This window comes from Lucilia sericata, unplaced genomic scaffold, assembly GCF_015586225.1.
Source record: "Lucilia sericata isolate MDLA Ls3-8-SP2 unplaced genomic scaffold, ASM1558622v1 Contig001579F_arrow, whole genome shotgun sequence".
Taxonomy (NCBI): Eukaryota; Metazoa; Arthropoda; class Insecta; order Diptera; family Calliphoridae; genus Lucilia; species Lucilia sericata.
The window spans coordinates 96,637-114,566 of NW_023995499.1; the positions used below are offsets into that span (position 1 = coordinate 96,637).

The 17,930-nt window shown below is 27.4% G+C and overlaps 1 long non-coding RNA gene across 1 annotated transcript in view; it reads left to right on the forward strand.

The window, feature by feature from the left end:
* LOC119612002 overlaps positions 1-3,183 on the forward strand; it is a 47,295-nt gene extending 44,112 nt beyond the window's left edge. Inside the window, exon 3 of the long non-coding RNA XR_005232102.1 lies at positions 2,823-3,183. This is a non-coding gene — a long non-coding RNA (uncharacterized LOC119612002). The remainder of the gene's footprint in view (positions 1-2,822) is intronic.
* The last annotated feature ends 14,747 nt before the right edge of the window (positions 3,184-17,930 follow it).

Sequence of the window (17,930 nt, forward strand, 5' to 3'; positions counted from 1 at the left end):
AGTTAGTAGTTAGTTAGTTAGTAGTTAGTTAGTAGTTAGTTAGTTAGTTAGTAGTTAGTTAGTTAGTTAGTTAGTAGTTAGTTAGTTAGTTAGTAGTTAGTTAGTTAGTTAGTTAGTAGTTAGTTAGTTAGTAGTTAGTTAGTTAGTAGTTAGTTAGTTAGTTAGTAGTTAGTTAGTTAGTTAGTTAGTAGTTAGTTAGTTAGTAGTTAGTTAGTTAGTTAGTAGTTAGTTAGTTAGTTAGTAGTAGTTAGTTAGTTAGTTAGTAGTAGTTAGTTAGTTAGTTAGTTAGTTTAGTTAGTGTTAGTAGTTAGTTAGTTAGTTAGTTAGTTAGTTAGTTAGTAGTTAGTAGTAGTTAGTTAGTTAGTAGTAGTTAGTTAGTTAGTTAGTAGTTAGTTAGTTAGTTAGTTAGTTAGTTAGTTAGTTAGTTAGTTAGTTAGTTAGTTAGTTAGTTAGTTAGTTAGTTAGTAGTTAGTTAGTTAGTTAGTTAGTTAGTTAGTTAGTTAGTAGTTAGTTAGTTAGTTAGTTAGTTAGTTAGTAGTTAGTTAGTTAGTTAGTAGTTAGTTAGTTAGTAGTTAGTTAGTTAGTTAGTTAGTTAGTTAGTTAGTTAGTTAGTTAGTAGTTAGTAGTTAGTTAGTTAGTTAGTTAGTTAGTTAGTTAGTTAGTTAGTTAGTTAGTTAGTTAGTTAGTTAGTTAGTTAGTTAGTTAGTAGTAGTTAGTTAGTTAGTTAGTTAGTTAGTTAGTAGTTAGTAGTTAGTTAGTTAGTAGTAGTTAGTTAGTTAGTTAGTTAGTTAGTTAGTTAGTTAGTTAGTTAGTTAGTTAGTTAGTTAGTTAGTTAGTTAGTTAGTTAGTTAGTTAGTTAGTTAGTTAGTTAGTTAGTTAGTTAGTTAGTTAGTTAGTTAGTTAGTTAGTTAGTTAGTTAGTTAGTTAGTTAGTTAGTTAGTTAGTTAGTTAGTTAGTTAGTTAGTTAGTTAGTTAGTTAGTTAGTTAGTTAGTTAGTTAGTTAGTTAGTTAGTTAGTAGTTAGTTAGTTAGTTAGTTAGTTAGTTAGTTAGTTAGTTAGTTAGTTAGTTAGTTAGTTAGTTAGTTAGTTAGTTAGTTAGTTAGTTAGTTAGTTAGTTAGTTAGTTAGTTAGTTAGTTAGTTAGTTAGTTAGTTAGTTAGTTAGTTAGTTAGTTAGTTAGTTAGTTAGTAGTTAGTTAGTTAGTTAGTTAGTTAGTTAGTTAGTTAGTTAGTTAGTTAGTTAGTTAGTTAGTTAGTTAGTTAGTTAGTTAGTTAGTTAGTAGTTAGTTAGTTAGTTAGTTAGTTAGTTAGTTAGTTAGTTAGTTAGTTAGTTAGTTAGTTAGTTAGTTAGTTAGTTAGTTAGTTAGTTAGTTAGTAGTTAGTTAGTTAGTTAGTTAGTTAGTTAGTTAGTTAGTTAGTTAGTAGTTAGTTAGTTAGTTAGTTAGTTAGTTAGTTAGTTAGTTAGTTAGTTAGTTAGTTAGTTAGTTAGTTAGTTAGTTAGTTAGTTAGTTAGTTAGTTAGTTAGTTAGTTAGTTAGTTAGTTAGTTAGTAGTTAGTTAGTTAGTTAGTTAGTTAGTTAGTTAGTTAGTTAGTTAGTTAGTTAGTTAGTTTTTCCATTTATCTAACATATTAGACTTCTGCCAATATTTGTAAAACATATCTTTACAGCTTAACGCCAACCAAAGTCTTTCCCTTCAAATTGACTTCTGTTACACACCAGCCAAAACAAAACGCAAATCCAATGTTCTACAGGTAGTTTTTGTAATTAGTACTAATCGCGGTCATAAAGTGATTATCTTACAAAAACCAATACACTTACTACTTTACGTTAAATCCCAAATGTTTCGACAACAAGTGTTTTGAAAATCACCCCAAAATTTCACACACACATTCTCTCACTCAATCACTCACCTGTAAACATGATTCTCAGGTAGAATTAGTGACAATTCTAATTGCAAAATTTATTGCTTCTCTAAATCTATTGTCTATATCATCGGTTATTTCCAACGAAATTCATTGTAGTTTTTCTTTTATTGCGCACTATCATTTCAGCTTTTCTTGCTTACAGATCAATAAAAACAACAAGATCAATTTCAACAATTAACACAGTGTGACGATACTTGATTTTGTGCTCGAAACTTGTGACTCTTTTTCCTCTCATTTTTTTGTATACGTACTATTTTTCTTAAGATTTTCTTTTTGGTTAACAACCTGTCGTCTTGAAAACATTGCAACACAAACACACACTTTTTTTAAACATAAAATACACAACAACATTAAGGAAAATCTATAACACAACAACAACTTTAAAGTGAGTGACATATACACGAACTTTTTTCTTTCAAATTGTTGTAATTATATGATCACGAGCCAAAGTCACACAGCTACTCATAAAAAAAAACGATTTTTTGTTGTTATTATTGATACTCAAATACGTTTGAGTGAGTGTTTGTCTGTCTGGTTGGTACAAAAACAAAGAATACAAAATAATACTCATACGTACAAATGCACTTGTTGTTTTATGAAGTCAAGTGATTATTGTTTTTATATCGATTTGTAATTGTTGCTATTTCCATTGTCTAGATCTGTAGCAGTCATGTTAAATGAGCAGCAGATTTTGTAAAGGTAAGCAAGATACTTTATGGAGTTGAGAAATAGTACTATTATGAAGTACTTGAGCGTTGGGCCAAAGTTACAAAAATAAAGTACTTTTTAAGGGGGAATTATTGGCACCATTATTGGAGATATGTATGTCAATGTTGTTGTTGATTTAAAATGTTATTTTCAACTTTCTAATATTCTTTCTCTTTCTGTTTCTTTTTAGCTTTAATAACAACAACAAATACTTATGTATATATGAGAGCTGTTTTGGTACTTTTTGAACACACAAAAAAGTACTTTGCTAACTTTTAAATTGTACATTCCAACACAGGTGTCTGTATAAACACTACAACAGGTGGTTAAATAAAAATTAAATGGACAAAAGATGGATAAAAATTAAATAAAATTGCTTTTTGTTCTTGTTGTTATTTTTATTGATTGCGGTGTGCGTGTGCGAATGAGTGTAAACGTTGTGTGCTTGAGTAGCTGAGAGTTGAGTTGTATTTAAAAGAAAATAGTACAAGAAGAAAACAAAACAAAAACAAACACAAAACAAATTGTTAAAAGTAAAAGAAACACAAAAAGAAAGAAAGGTGGCAGCAGGCAGGAAGGCGCACAAAGGCATGTGATGCAGCCGAGACAGAAGCAGGTCTAGGCATGTTCAATGCTTTGTTAGAGTGTGTGTGTAAAGTGTAAACAAAAACAAAACAACGTCACTGGTGAGATCTAGGGAATACGAAACGATCGTAACGAACGTAATGAACTAAACGAACAAAGATGAAACAGCAGCAAAACCAGCAACAACTACAACAGCAACACAATTCTGCTACCGAGAGAAGTTTGGACAAAAAAACCAAATGAATTTTAAACTCTAGTTTACAAAAAAAAGTATTTAATCTAACAAGAGATTTCAAAATAACAACAACAGAGAACCAAGGAGCGGATAAAAAAATCATGAAAATTAAAATTATTACACTCTGAGAAATTTTCGTATTAAAAATCAATAAAGAGAAAAAAAAATTTAAATATTTAACGTTTAACTAAATAAAAAAACTCTTAAACAAATATTTAAGAGTTTCAGACAAGCTTGATAAATTTATTAAGGGGCTGCTGGATTTTGAAAGCCAAAGAAGAAAGTGTTAATTGTTTAAATAAAAATTTAAAAAAATATCTATCGCACCAACGCGTTTTATAAAAATAATAAATAAATAAAAAAGCAAATAAAACAAAATGTTGTTATTTAAAGATCAATGATCAGTATTTATTTAAAATTGATCATTTAGCAAAACAACAACAATAACAAAATTGTGTTAAAATACAGAAGCGCGTGCTATAAATTAAACAAAAAATTAAATAAATAAATAAATAAATAAATAAATAAGAAAAAAAGCGAAATATCAAGAAAAAAAGAGATCAGTGACATTTGAAATGTAGAATACCTATAAGCAAATCAAATGAAACATATAGTAGTGCCTCAAAAATCATACAAATTCATAGTATATGCAACACCACCACTACCACCACCTGCTGTAATCAAACAAACAACAACTGATCACTAGACGAGCAGCAACAATTAAATTAAAAAACAAATTGTTTTAGTGCAAAAAAAAAAAAAAGATTCAAATCACAACAACTGACAGATTCTTTCAACATCAAAAAAAAAAAACAACAACTACAATAATAACAAAAATGTCTCAGCATTGAAATCTATTTAATAGATCAATCAAATTCCCCCCAAAAATTAACGTTTAACAAAATAAATTCTATTTAAATCATTTACAAATGAATCATTTGCTATAAATTCTCAACAAAAACAACAACAAACATGAGTTTTTAGAAAAAATTTAAAAAATTTTTATTAAAAAAAACAAGTGAATAAATTGTTAATATTCTTTTTTTTTGCCTGTTAAAAAAAATTAAATTTTTTTGAGCAAAATGTGGCTGCTTATGAAAATAAATTAGTTTGCTTCTAAAAACAAGAGGAAGTGTTTAAAGATTTTTAACGGATTACGGAAACGGAACTTGTTGAAGAGGTGAGTTTTGAATTGTTTAAATTTTTGTTAAAAGTTAGAAACCCCAAACAATATGAAAATTACAAAGTCGGATTTAAGGATACAATGACCTGTCAAAAGACTCGACCATAGTTAAGAAAAAAGATGCGTCTAAAGACTAGTCCATAGACCAGTCCAGACTTAAAAATAGACTAATCAATAGACCAGTATATAGAGTAGACTACAGACTATTGCAGATACTACTCAATAGACTACTCATTGACCAGTCAGTAAACTAATGGATAAACTAGTCTATAAAATATTCCATAGAATAGTCCGTACACTAGTCCAGAGACTGAACAATAAAGTAGTACACAGACTAAACTAATCCATAGAGTAGTCAATAGACCAGTCAGTAGAATAGTAGTCCATAGACTAGTCACTGGACTTATCAATAGATTAGTCCACACACTAGTAAATCGACTAATCAATAGACTAGTCTATTGACTAGTCCAGAGACTACTACAAAGACACACAATAGTCTATAGACTAATCCATTAACTAGGCAATAGCCTAGTCCATAGACTGTCAATAAACTAGTCAATAAACTATTCTATAGACTAGTGAAGTGACAACTCACTAGAGTAGTCCATAGACTTGTCCATACACTAGTCAATAAACTAATCCATACACTAGTCAATAGACTAGTCCATACACTAGTCAATAGACTAGTCCATACTCTAGTCAATAGACTATTCAATAGACTAGTCCATAGACTAGTTTAGAGACTATTCACTAAACTAGTCCATATATTAGTCAATAGACTAGTCCATAGACATGTCTATTTTCTAGTCTCTGGACTAGTGTATATAGTATGGAATAGTCTATGGACTAGCCTATTAACTAATAAATCGAACAGTATATTCTATTGAATAGTTTAGTCCATGAACTAGTTTATAGACTAGTTAAAAGATTAGTCATTAGACTAGTCCATAGACAAGTCAATAGACTAGTCCATAGACCAGTACATAGACTAGTCGATAGACTAGCCAATAGTCTAGTCAATAGACTAGTCAATAGAAAAATTCATAGACTAAACAATAGAAAAATTCATAGACTAGTCAATAGACAAGTCCATAGACTAGTCAATAGACTATTCCATAGACTAGTCAATAGACTATTCCATAGACTAGTCGATAGACCATTCCGTAGACTAGTCAGTAGACTAGTCCATAGACTAGTCCATAGGCTAGTCCATAGACTAGTCCATAGACTAGTCCATAGGCTAGTCCATAGGCTAGTCCATAGACTAGTCCATAGGCTAGTCCATAGACTAGTCCATAGGCTAGTCCATAGACTAGTCCATAGGCTAGTCCATAGACTAGTCCATAGGCTAGTCCATAGACTAGTCCATAGGCTAGTCCATAGACTAGTCCATAGGCTAGTCCATAGACTAGTCCATAGGCTAGTCCATAGGCTAGTCCATAGACTAGTCAGTAGACTAGTCAATAAACTAGGCCATAGACTAGTCAAAAGATTGATCCGTAAGCTTTTTAATAGACTAGTCCATAGGCTAGTCCATAGACTGGTCCATAGGCTAGTCCATAGACTAGTCCATAGGCTAGTCCATAGACTAGTCAATAAACTAGTCCATAGACTAGTCAATAAACTAGTCCATAAACTAGTCAAAAGTGTAGTCCGTAAACTTGTTAATAGGCTAGTTCATAGACTAGTCAGTAGACTAATCAACAGACTAGTCCATAGACTAGGCAATAGACTAGTCAATACACTAGTCAATAGATTAGTCAAGAAGCCAGTCAATAGACTATTCTATATAAATAAACTAGACCATAGACTAGTCAGAAGATTGGTCCGTAAGCTTGTTAATAGACTAGTCCATAGAGTAGTCCATAGACTAGTCCATAGAGTAGTCCATAGAGTAGTCCATAGGCTAGTCCATAGACTAGTCCATAGAGTAGTCCATAGACTAGTCCATAGACTAGTCCATAGAGTAGTCCATAGACTAGGCCATAGAGTAGTCCATCGACTAGGCCATAGAGTAGTCCATAGACTATGGACATATGCATCTAACTTTTATCAGCAACTAACTCCCCTCCTCCAAATATTGCATCCTAAACAGTTAGCACGTTTTACTACTACTCGCACTTGTATTAATTGTTATTGTGGTTATTAAAAAATTTTACTCACGTTACGTATTTTTTCATTCTATTTATAATATTTTTTTTTATTTGTATCTATTATTTTTCATTGCATTAATTAAAAATAAAAATATATTATACTACAACAATAACAAAAAGCAAAAAAACTATATAAATAAAATATGAAAATTAATATTATATTTATTTTTATAACTGGGTACTACTGCCTCTGTAAATGAAAATGCATTTTTAATTAATGTTTACAAGCAGATAAATTTCAGTGAAATTATAAATAAAAAATATTTAAACATTGTTTCGTTTTCATTTTCGTGGAAATTAAACAGTAACAAGAAAAAAACTAAAATAAATACTTAACAATAATAAAAAAAACAATACAAAACAATAGAGAAAAGGAAATTGTATGGAAAGTTTAACAATAGACAATAGATGTATCTGTGTCTAAACGGAATGCATTTATGGGAATACAATGTGTATTTAAATGTTACTAAATGATCATTTGTAATAATAATTTTGAAACAAATTATTTGAAAATTAATCGAAATATTGAAATGTTTCTTAAGATTTTGAATACAATTTAAAAGCCAATAATGTCTAGTAAATTTTAGATGGACAATTCTTCGTAACCTTAGGTTAAACGAAGAGAGTACAACAGATCAATATTAATATCTGGATCTAGCAGATCTCTTTCTTTATAAACTCTTTTTTCATTAAACCATTATATAGGGATCAGTGAAGGTATTATCGTGCGATGTTGAGATCCGAAATAATATCACTTCCCATACACTTTGATCTAATTTCAACGAAAGCCTGACAATGAAAGAGAAAGTGCTTCAGAGTTTTACTTTCAGAATCCTCACGTCTAATTGTGTATAGTTGTGCCCTTAGTCCTGTGTGAGTTGACCCAAAATATGTATCATTAAACGAACCTCAGCTATGCTCATATTTAAGGAGACTTCTCGTTCTCTTAAGCCTCTTTGTGGTTCTACTCATCGTTTCATTATTCCAAGAGGCCTTATGTAATTCTCTCGCCAATATTTTAAATTCAATCCCCCTTGAGTCTAATGGTTTTGCGTTCGACAGGTCAACTATTTCGAACTCTCTTCCTTTTTGAAGCAGGTACATTCGATCTTTCATTGACGAGTGTCCTGATACCCACATGATATAAAGCTTACCTCTGGAAATCCAATACAGTCTTAGATTTAATGTTATCAGCTGATGGCGTCATATTTATTCTAATCTGTTATTGCTCGGACTTTTGTCTGGCAGCTAGTGTTGTGATTAGGTAGACGGTAGTATATTTCTGTTTCTATGTCTTCAATATAGAACCACAGGGTCGTTTGTTCCCCAGTCATCCGTGTAGCAATGGATTCATCTGCTTTAATGTTCCGCTTGACCAAGACATTCTATCTGCGATCAGGGTGTCGAAGTTTCCAACATCTTCTGTGTCTGGTATGCGATCGGACACGTCTGATGATAATGTATAGCCTTGCAGTGTGTCCAGTATACATTGATGAAGTGTCCTATAACCAATTCGCCTAAAGTTACGAGCCTTTCGGCTGTAAGTGAAGCCTCATCAAAGACAAATTTCAGTCTTCGCCGGATTAGGGCCCTCGGTTGGTCTCTACTTAAGGCCATATTCAGAGCATCTACAGCCCTTTTAGAAAAGTTTTTTAGAAAAGAATTATTACGAAATCGTCTGCATAGCAGTCCTTCCTAAGCCCTTTCTCAATTAGGATCTTTATGAGGCTATTGATCGTGGTTACCCATAGCAAAGGGGACAAAATGCTATCCTGTTGTGTACAGCGATATAAGTACCCTCTAATCATACATCTCGCAGCTTATTCATCAGTCTTCGCCGGGTAAAAGTTCAGCCCTCTCGGTTGAGCCCTGTTTAAGGCCGTATTCGGAGACTCTTTAGACCTTCTACACAAGAAATTTGGAGAAATTATTACGACATCATCTGTTTTCGGTTAGGGTCCTCAGAAGGCTATTAATCGTGGTTACCCAGAGTAAAAGGAATATATCACACATTTCGCAGCTTATCCTGCTCTGTTCCTTATCATGTAGTTGTTCCAGTTACAGACTTTCAGGTCAACATGTAACTGGTTTAAGGATTGGATAAGAGTATCAGTACACATTATTAAATACCGCCATATATAGTGGAAAACTTCATTTTTAGATTTTTATAGAAAAGCTTTTTAACTTTTTTAAGTTTCTTTAGAAAGCTTCTCGATATTTAAAGTTTCTATAGAAAACTTTTCCATATTAATTTTCTTTACAAAGCTTTCCAATATATTTTTTGTGATTTTTCATAGAAATCTTTTCAATATTTTGGATTTTTTATGGAAAGCTTTTTCAAAATTCATCCCAAATTTTGTTATTAATAAAGCTACAGAAGAAGATATGTTCGTCCGAATGTGAATAGGACACATATTAACATTCATTACAAAGCTTTTCAATAAATTTTTTTAGAAAAGCTTTTTCCATATGCATCCTTATTTTTGATATCAATAAAGATACAGCAGAAGCATGTCGCTTCGAGTTTGAATAGGGTACTCGCTCAAAGTTTCATATTTTTTCTACTTGTTAAAAGTTTTCATTCTATTAACAATAAGTTTCGTTATATTAACGAAACTATTGTTTATTATTAAACAACTTGTTCTAAAAATAAACCGCAATTAACAACATTTTTAAAAAACCTTATTTAAAAAACAATTTTTAGCACTTTTTTATATACTTAGAACCAAACATTAGCTTTATATAGATCTTTAAAGACTTTGTAAGAACACTTAACGTTTAGGTGACAATATCAAAACTTTAACTCGCAGCTTAAACAGAAACCAAACAATGAAAAACTTTCAAATCTGAAAACCAAAACTTTCTGTAAAGCCCTCTAAGTACTCATGCACTTGTGCTACACTCAATTTAATGACAGTTGAAGTAACTGTCATTTCTATTTGTCAAGTCGGTGTTTGGCGGCATATCAAATAACTGGCATTTAACACTCAAGTGTTAATATCTCTTTTAGTAAAGCTTATTCTATTTATATTTCTTCTTTTTTTCTTAAATATTTTTTAAATAAATATTTCTATTTCAACAATAAAATCTATTTATTTTGAATGATCTCTTAAACCAAAATAAATTTTTCATATTTCAATGAGGAATTTCTTTCCCTTAAATAAAAGAAAGAAAAAACTTTGGATTTCATATTGTAAATATTTAACTATTGTTTATTTTTATTAGTTTCTGTTAATTTTTTGTTAAATATTTTACAGTTTTTTTCGCATTGTCATTCTTTATATAATGTTTAGATAAACAAGTGGAGTTTTTTGTTTTTTTAATAAAAAATAACAATCATTTAAAACAAAACTGGCCGTCATTTTTGCGGAATTCCCAACTTCTTGTTAAAAGAAAAAAAAATATTTGAAAAAAATAAACAAATATTTTTATTTTATTTTTACACAGTAAAACAAAAAAACGCACCTAAAATTATTATCGTCCAATGGCATTTCAATCCGGTTTTATTATTAGATTTTTTTTGTTTTACTTTCGCTTTAATTAATTTTAAGAAATTTTATATATATTTTTGTAGATATTGGCTGCTGTCTAATTAATTATATATATTTTTTTTTCTAAGTTAAAGAATTTATTTAAAGATGAAGCATGTTTTACAGACAATAAATAACATATAAGGAATGTGGTTGGTATTAAGCCAGGGTCGTGGAATTTTGGTAAAACCATAATCAAAAACAATTAAACTGGAAAACAACACAAATATGCAATATTTATAATAATTAATGTTTGTTTTTTTTTTTTTTAAACATGTTCCGTTCCCTTTCATCATTGGTTTGCAAGGAATTTTTCTATATTTTGAAGCTTTCTGAAGCATAATTCGCGAAATTTTGAATATGTTTTAAAACATTTTCGATATTTTTAAATTTAGACAAATTTTTGATATATTTTTTAGCAAAGATTTTGATATTTGAAATAAATTAAAGGTTTTTTAAACGCTTTTTCGCAATTTTTCTATAGAAAGCCCTTCAATGCTTTGAATTTTCAATTGAAACTTTTCAATACTTAATAGTTCTACAAAAATCTTTAAAACATTTTCAAGTTTCCATAGAAAGCTTTTTTGGATTTTAAATTTCTATAGAAAGCTTTAAATAATTTGCTTTTTCTGTTGAAAGCTTTTCATTTTTTTTACAAATTTTCTATATTTTTAAAAGCATATAAAAAGCTTTTGGATAATTAGAATTAATTTGAAACAACGAAAAACTTTCTGTAAGAGCTTTTCGCTTTAGAAAATTTGTTAAGTATTTCACATTTAACAAAAAAGTAAACGATAGCTTAAAATTTCTCTGCAAAGCTTTTTCAAAATTTGTATTTTTCATACAAAACTTTTTAATAATTTGAAAACTTTTGGAAATTTTAAATTTTCTGCAGCCCTCTCTTTGTTTCTTTCAATTTTATTCTAAACATTTTTAGATATTTTCATGTTTTTATTGAAAGCTCTTCGTTATTTATTTAATTATCTAGGAAAAGGAAGCTTTTCGGTATATTCATATTATCTATGGATAATAACAATTCTGAAAATTCATATATTCCATTGAAAGCTTTTGAATTATAACTAGTTTTCTATAGAAAACTAGTTTGGGCAGAAAGCTGTTGGGTATTTGAACTTTATGTAGAAAAACTATTTGAAAATTCGCAGTTTCTTTAGAAAGCTTTGAAATAATTTGTATTTTCAAGGAAATTTTTTCAAAATTTTTAAGTTTTTATGCAAAGCTTTTTTAAAATTTTAATTTTTTACAGAAAGCTTCCTAATAATTTCGTTTTATATTGAAAGCTTTTTAATATTTTGAATTCTTTATGGATTGCTTGTCGATAATTCGTATTTAGAGAGCTTTTTGATAATTTTCCATAGAAAGCTTTGCGATATTTTCATTTTCTTTACGTTGAATTGTATTTTCTATTGAAAGATGTTTAATATTTTGAATTCTTTTTGGAATGCTTGTCGATTATTCGTATTTAGAGAGCTTTTTGATAATTTTCCATAGAAAGCTTTGCGATATTTTTCATTTTCTTTACGTTAAATTATATTTTCTATTGAAAGCTTTTGAATATTTTGAATTCTTTAAGAAATGCTTGTCGATAATTCGTATTTAGAGATCATTTTGATCATTTTTCCTTTAGAAGCTTTGCGATATTTTTCATTTTCTTTACGTTAAATTATATTTTCTATTGAAAGCTTTTCAGTATTTTGAATTGCTATAGAAAGTTTTTAACAATTTTTAATATTATTCAGAAAATTTTATATTTTTTTTAATTATATGAGAAACTTTTTGCTCTTTTGGAGTTTCTATGAAAAGCTTTTTGATAATTCTTATTTCCTATAGAGAGCTTTTCAATATTTTCTACTTTTTATAGAGAGTTGTTCGATACTTTTTTAATTTTTTTGCAAAGTTTTTTGATAATTTGTGTTTTCTAGAGAAAGCTTTCTGACAATGTGTTGCTTTTCTATATATAGCTTTTCTATATAAAGCTTTTGGAAACTTTAAATTTTATAAGTAAAGCATTTGATCATGTGAAAGCTTTTTGCATAATATAATTTGTATAGAGAGACTTTCAGTTGCCATTGAAAGCCTTTTTGTTAAATTTTAATTTGTATAATTTTTATTTCCTGTGGAGAGCTTTTCAATATTTTGCACTTTCCATTGAAAGCTTTTCGTTACATTTTAATTATTTATGCAATGTGTTTTTTATCGTTTGAGTTTTCCAGTGAAAGCTTTCTGACAATGTGTGTTTGGTATTTTTTAGATAATTTGTATTTGACATAGAAAGCTTTTTGTTTTCAAAAGTTTAACGATAACATTAATTTTCTATATAAAAAATTATTTAAAACTTAAATTTTCCAAATAAACCCCAAAATAAAGCTTTTTTTAAATAAAATTCCAAATAAAAGACAACAACAACAATTTAAATGTGTCAATTTGTTAATAGCGAGAAAAACAAAATACAATAAACTAAACAATCAAAGTGTAAAATGATGTCTATTTGTAAGATCACCTATAGATCCATAAATTCGTCCGTCCATCCGTTATAACTTTTCATACGTTTGTCCAACTATCCGTTTAGCTCACCAGCTGTTGGTTGTATCCAAATTGTACTCTACTCGTACAACTATTTATGTGCGATGTGAATATAAGAAATATGTTAATTTCAGTTATTAATTATTTATATATTTTTGTTAATACTATGAGCATTGTTGTTGTTGCCATATTTATGATATTGTTGTCTACATACTATTAACTATGTCTATTATGTTGTGTTTTTTTGTTATTGTAATATTATTTATACTTAAAATTATAGATTTTGACACATATGCGAGTTTTATGATAAGATTTTGACTGACTTTAAGCATTTGATTGTCATTTTTATTTCGTTAGTGTTTTTTTTTTTTTGTTGTCTGTTCATCTTCTCTTAGTTTTTTTTTTCTTTATGATAGTTGGCTGCTGTTGTTCAAAAAAAAAAAAAAAAATTCGATGAAATTCAATCCAATCAAAGATTATGTTTTTAAAGTATTTTTTAATAAAAACAAAAAAAAAAAACGATTAAAAAAAAATTTCACAATATTCCAAGTCTTTTAAGCCTCTTAATCGTACAATAGACAACAAATGTGTTCAAAAGTGAGCAGCCAGCAGTAGTTTGTTGACTTGATTTTAATAATTGTCCAAAAACCCATAAATGGTCATATGAAAAATCAATAAATTTTATATTAAATTGTACATGTAACACGTGGCCACAATGGGCCTTTTGTAGATTTTTTTTTATTTCTCGTTTTTGTCTTTTGCTTGATTAGATAAATAGTTACAATGACATAAATTAGACAGACTGGACAGAATGGACTGACGGACATTCCGACAGATACAGAGATCTGCATATATTTATAAAAATTAACTTAAATGTTTTGGTTTTTTTTGTAATTTTTATTTAATATTTCAAAGTCAGCAATTGGTGTTGAAAGCATTAGCTACAAATCTTCAAATTTATAGTTTTTTCTCCAGGTGTTAAATCCTTTAATAGGCTTAACATTAAAGCTTTGACAGTAGACCTCTGTCAAAATTTTAAGTAAAGTGTTTATTTTATTGACAATTTCCAATAGAAATCTGTCAAAAGAATCTAATTATCATATTTTCTACATAAATTATGCGATTTTAACTTATGGAATCTTCTAAATAAAGCTTTTTGTTGCTATTAAGTTTTTAAGAAAATTCTGCTGCAAGAATTTTGAATACTGTATGTTTTGTTTTGATTTTTTAATAAATTTCAATTCTTTTACAGAAAGCTTTTAAATAAGTTTTATTTAATCTTTCAGTAGAAAGTATTTCGATATTTTAAACTTTTAGTAGAAAGTTTTTTTTTAATATTTAAAATTTTTTTAATCCATATCATGGTCTATAGGTCATTAATTATATAAATTTCTATACATTTGCTTTAGAAAAGCTTTTCGAAATTTTCACTTTTCTCTCGAAAGATTTTGAAAATTTTAATTTTTTTAAATATTAATCTTTAATATTCTGATACGAAACATTTTAGTATTTTTTAAAATCTATATGAAGCTTTTTTTTTTTCCAAAAATTATATAAAAAGCTTTTTATTCCAAGAAAAGCTATTGATACAATTTTGTATCTTGTATAGAAAGCTTATTGTGAATATGATTTTTTAATTAAAGATTTCCGTTAATTTTAAAAAGCTTTCATCTTTTCATGATTATTTTGTTGAACACTACTTTAGATTTTCTATAGAAAAGCTTCTATACAAAGCTTTATTCAAAATTTTAAATTTTAATAAAAAAATTTCAAAATTTTAAATTTTTATAAAAAATTTCAATATTTGTAATTTTTTACAGAAAGCTTTTTCATATTTAAACTTTCTATAAAAAGCTTTACAATTTCTCATGAGTTTTTATGGAAGGCTTTTTAATACTTTAGTTTTTCTTTAGAATTACTTTAGATTTTCTTTTATAAAAAACTTTCGATTTCGATATTTTCGGAAAGAATTTTTTTTCAAAAGTTTTCATAAAAATTTTCAATATTTTGAAAAGTTTTATAGACCGCTTTTTTATATATAAATTTTCTATAAAAAGCTTTACAATTTTTTGCATTTTCCGTAGGTAGTTTTTCTTTATCTTTAATTTTTATGAAAAGCTTTTCGATAATATTTATTTCTCATAAAAAGCTTGCTGATTATTTGTATTTTTTTATGATTCTATAGCAAAGCTTTCGATATTTTGAAATCCTATGGAACTTTTTCCCAGGAAATTTTTTAAAATTTTTATAAAAAATTTTCGATATTTAATTTTTTTAAAGAAAGCTTTTTTATATTAAAATTTTCTATATAAAGCTTTTCAATCATGAGTATTCTATAGAACACTTTTTAATCCTTTAGATTTCCTATAAAAAGATATTCGTTATTTGAAACTTTTCTAAAACGAACTAAAGATTTGAATTTTTATGGAAAGCTTTTATGTTTAAATTTTCTATAAAAATTTTTTAATTTTTTGCATTTTCCGTAGGCACTTACTTTAACTATACTTTTAATTTTCTATGCAAAGCTTTTATGATTTATATTTGTTATTATTCCACAGAAAACCTTTCGATATTTTGAAAGCCTATAAAAAGCTTAGATTTTATACAGAAATCTTTTCGATATACGATTATTTTTTATGAAAAACTTTTCGATAATTTGTATTTTTCATAAAAGCTTTTTTTATATTCGATAGTTTTTACCCATTGAAAGCTTTTTTAGTGTTGAATATTTGAATATCAATCAATATCAATTTTTCTGTAAAATTTTTGTATGGTAAGCTTTTTGTTAATTTATATTGTCATAAAAAGCTTGTCTGATTGTGTTTCCTAATTTTAAAAGTCTATTGAAAGCTTTAGGATATTTTGAATTTTCTGTAGAAAGCTTTTTTAGTGTTGAATATATGAATCAAATAATTTTTTTTGTAGAATTGTTTATGGGAAGCTTTCTGATAATTTATATTGCCATAAAAAGCTTTTCTGTGAGTTTGTGTTTCCAAATGAAACTTTTCAATCTTTTGAACATTCTATAGGAAACTTTTTCAATATTTTAAAAAGTCTATAGAAAGCGTTAGGATATTTTGAATTGCTATAGAAAGCTTTTCGCTAAACAATTACATATTTTTTAAGGAAAGGTTTTCGATAATTTTTTTCTTTAAAAAGCTTTTCGATAATTTTTTTTTTTTTCTTAGAAAAATTTTCTATATTTTAAATGTTGGATATACGAATGCAATATAAATGTTTATATATATGTATATAGCTTTTGTTTAAACTATTTGTAAAAAGCCTTTTGACAATTTGAATTTAAATATTTAATTTAAAATATCTTTAAAATGTATACGTTAGAAGATTTCTAAAGAAAGCTTTTTGTTTTATCCTCTTCGTTCTATTTAAAGATTTTTACATTTTAATAAAAGCTTTTCGATTAATTTGTGTTAATTTTAAATAAAATTTATAGAAAATAAAATGTTGAAAAGCTTTTCATTAAGTTTGATTTTATTTAGAAAATTTTACTATTAACTTACCTTTACTACTCTCAAACAAATAAATTATTAACAATAACTAATTTCTTATAAAAATCGTTAACCTTTAAATCTCATCTCTTTGGTAATTTGATTGGTAATTTTTATTGCTGCAAAAATGCTCAACAAAATACTATTTTAAATAGTTTCCATAACAGATGTTAAACTTAATTGTAAAATACATCTGCTAAAGATTTGTTTGGCATTTAAATTTTTTCGCCAACACTTAGACAAAACGTATAGCAAAAACAAAATAAAATAACAAATAATAATAAAAACAACTGGCAGACAAATAGCATTGAAAAAAAAAACAAATGAATATTTATACTCTTGTATGTAAATAAAGTAAAAAAAAAAATTAAACTTAAATAAAATTATTTATAAAAAAAACTATGTGAGTGTGAGGAGCTGAAAAACTGAAAATCTGTTTTAGATTCGTTCGCCCCATTTGGGGTCAATGGAGCAACAGAGCAAATGATTGACACTCGTTTACACTTTTTACAATGGCAACAATTACAAAAATGTACAGACATATGACAGAAAGAGAGACAGACGGACGGACGGACACACATACAGATGTTTGTATGAATGAATGAACAGACAGATGAACGGATAAAAAAAAAGAAAAGATAGACAGACGGACATATAGAGAATTAAATGTGATGTGTAGATTTTAAATTAAATGAACATGTAGTGATCACACAATCAACTTAAAGGAAGACATGCATGCACTTTTATAAAAGAATTTAAATTAAACATACAAAACTCATTGAAAATATATGTATATAAAAAAATGTTGTTCATTTAAATCAAAATCACCTGAGATGCATTTTAAAATTTCTGAATGTTGCTGCTTGTATTTTATTTTTTCTTACAAAGCAAAAAAGATTGACTTGAAGATGTTTCAAATTAATTCAAATTGTTTAAATTTCGTTTATAAAATGCTTGATATGAAGTTATTTTAAATGAAACATGAAATATATTGAATTATTGTAGTTAAGTGTTAATGTCAATAAACTTGTGAATTATGTATATGTCCAGTTTTGTTTTGCAAATAAAATTATTAAAGAATTTGTCTTGACATTAAAATGTCATAACATAAAATAGATAATAAAAAAAATTTGAAATGATCTTTCAGCAAGTTTTTATGAAAAAAGATTATAACTCTCTTGACATAAACATTTGTTGTAAAAAGTATTTAATTTGATGTTACTGTTTAAACTTTAAAGAATATACATGGACAGAAATATCTCTTAACATATATTATTGCAATAAAACAACATTCACTAAAAAAAATGTAGGTTACGATGGTCCTGAAGTATACCAAGCCTCTAAGATAGAAAATGAAAAAATCGTACGATGTTTAGAAACACCAATCAGTGCCCCTGCAGGATGTAATATTTGAAATAACAACGCTCCCAATGCCACTAAAATTTGTTCTATAGAAAGCTTTCGGTTATTTGAAAAAAAAAAAAAAGATTTATCATTAGAATTTACTACAGAATCTTTTGGACTGTATGAATAAAAGCTCTCCAATATTAAAGAAAATCTTT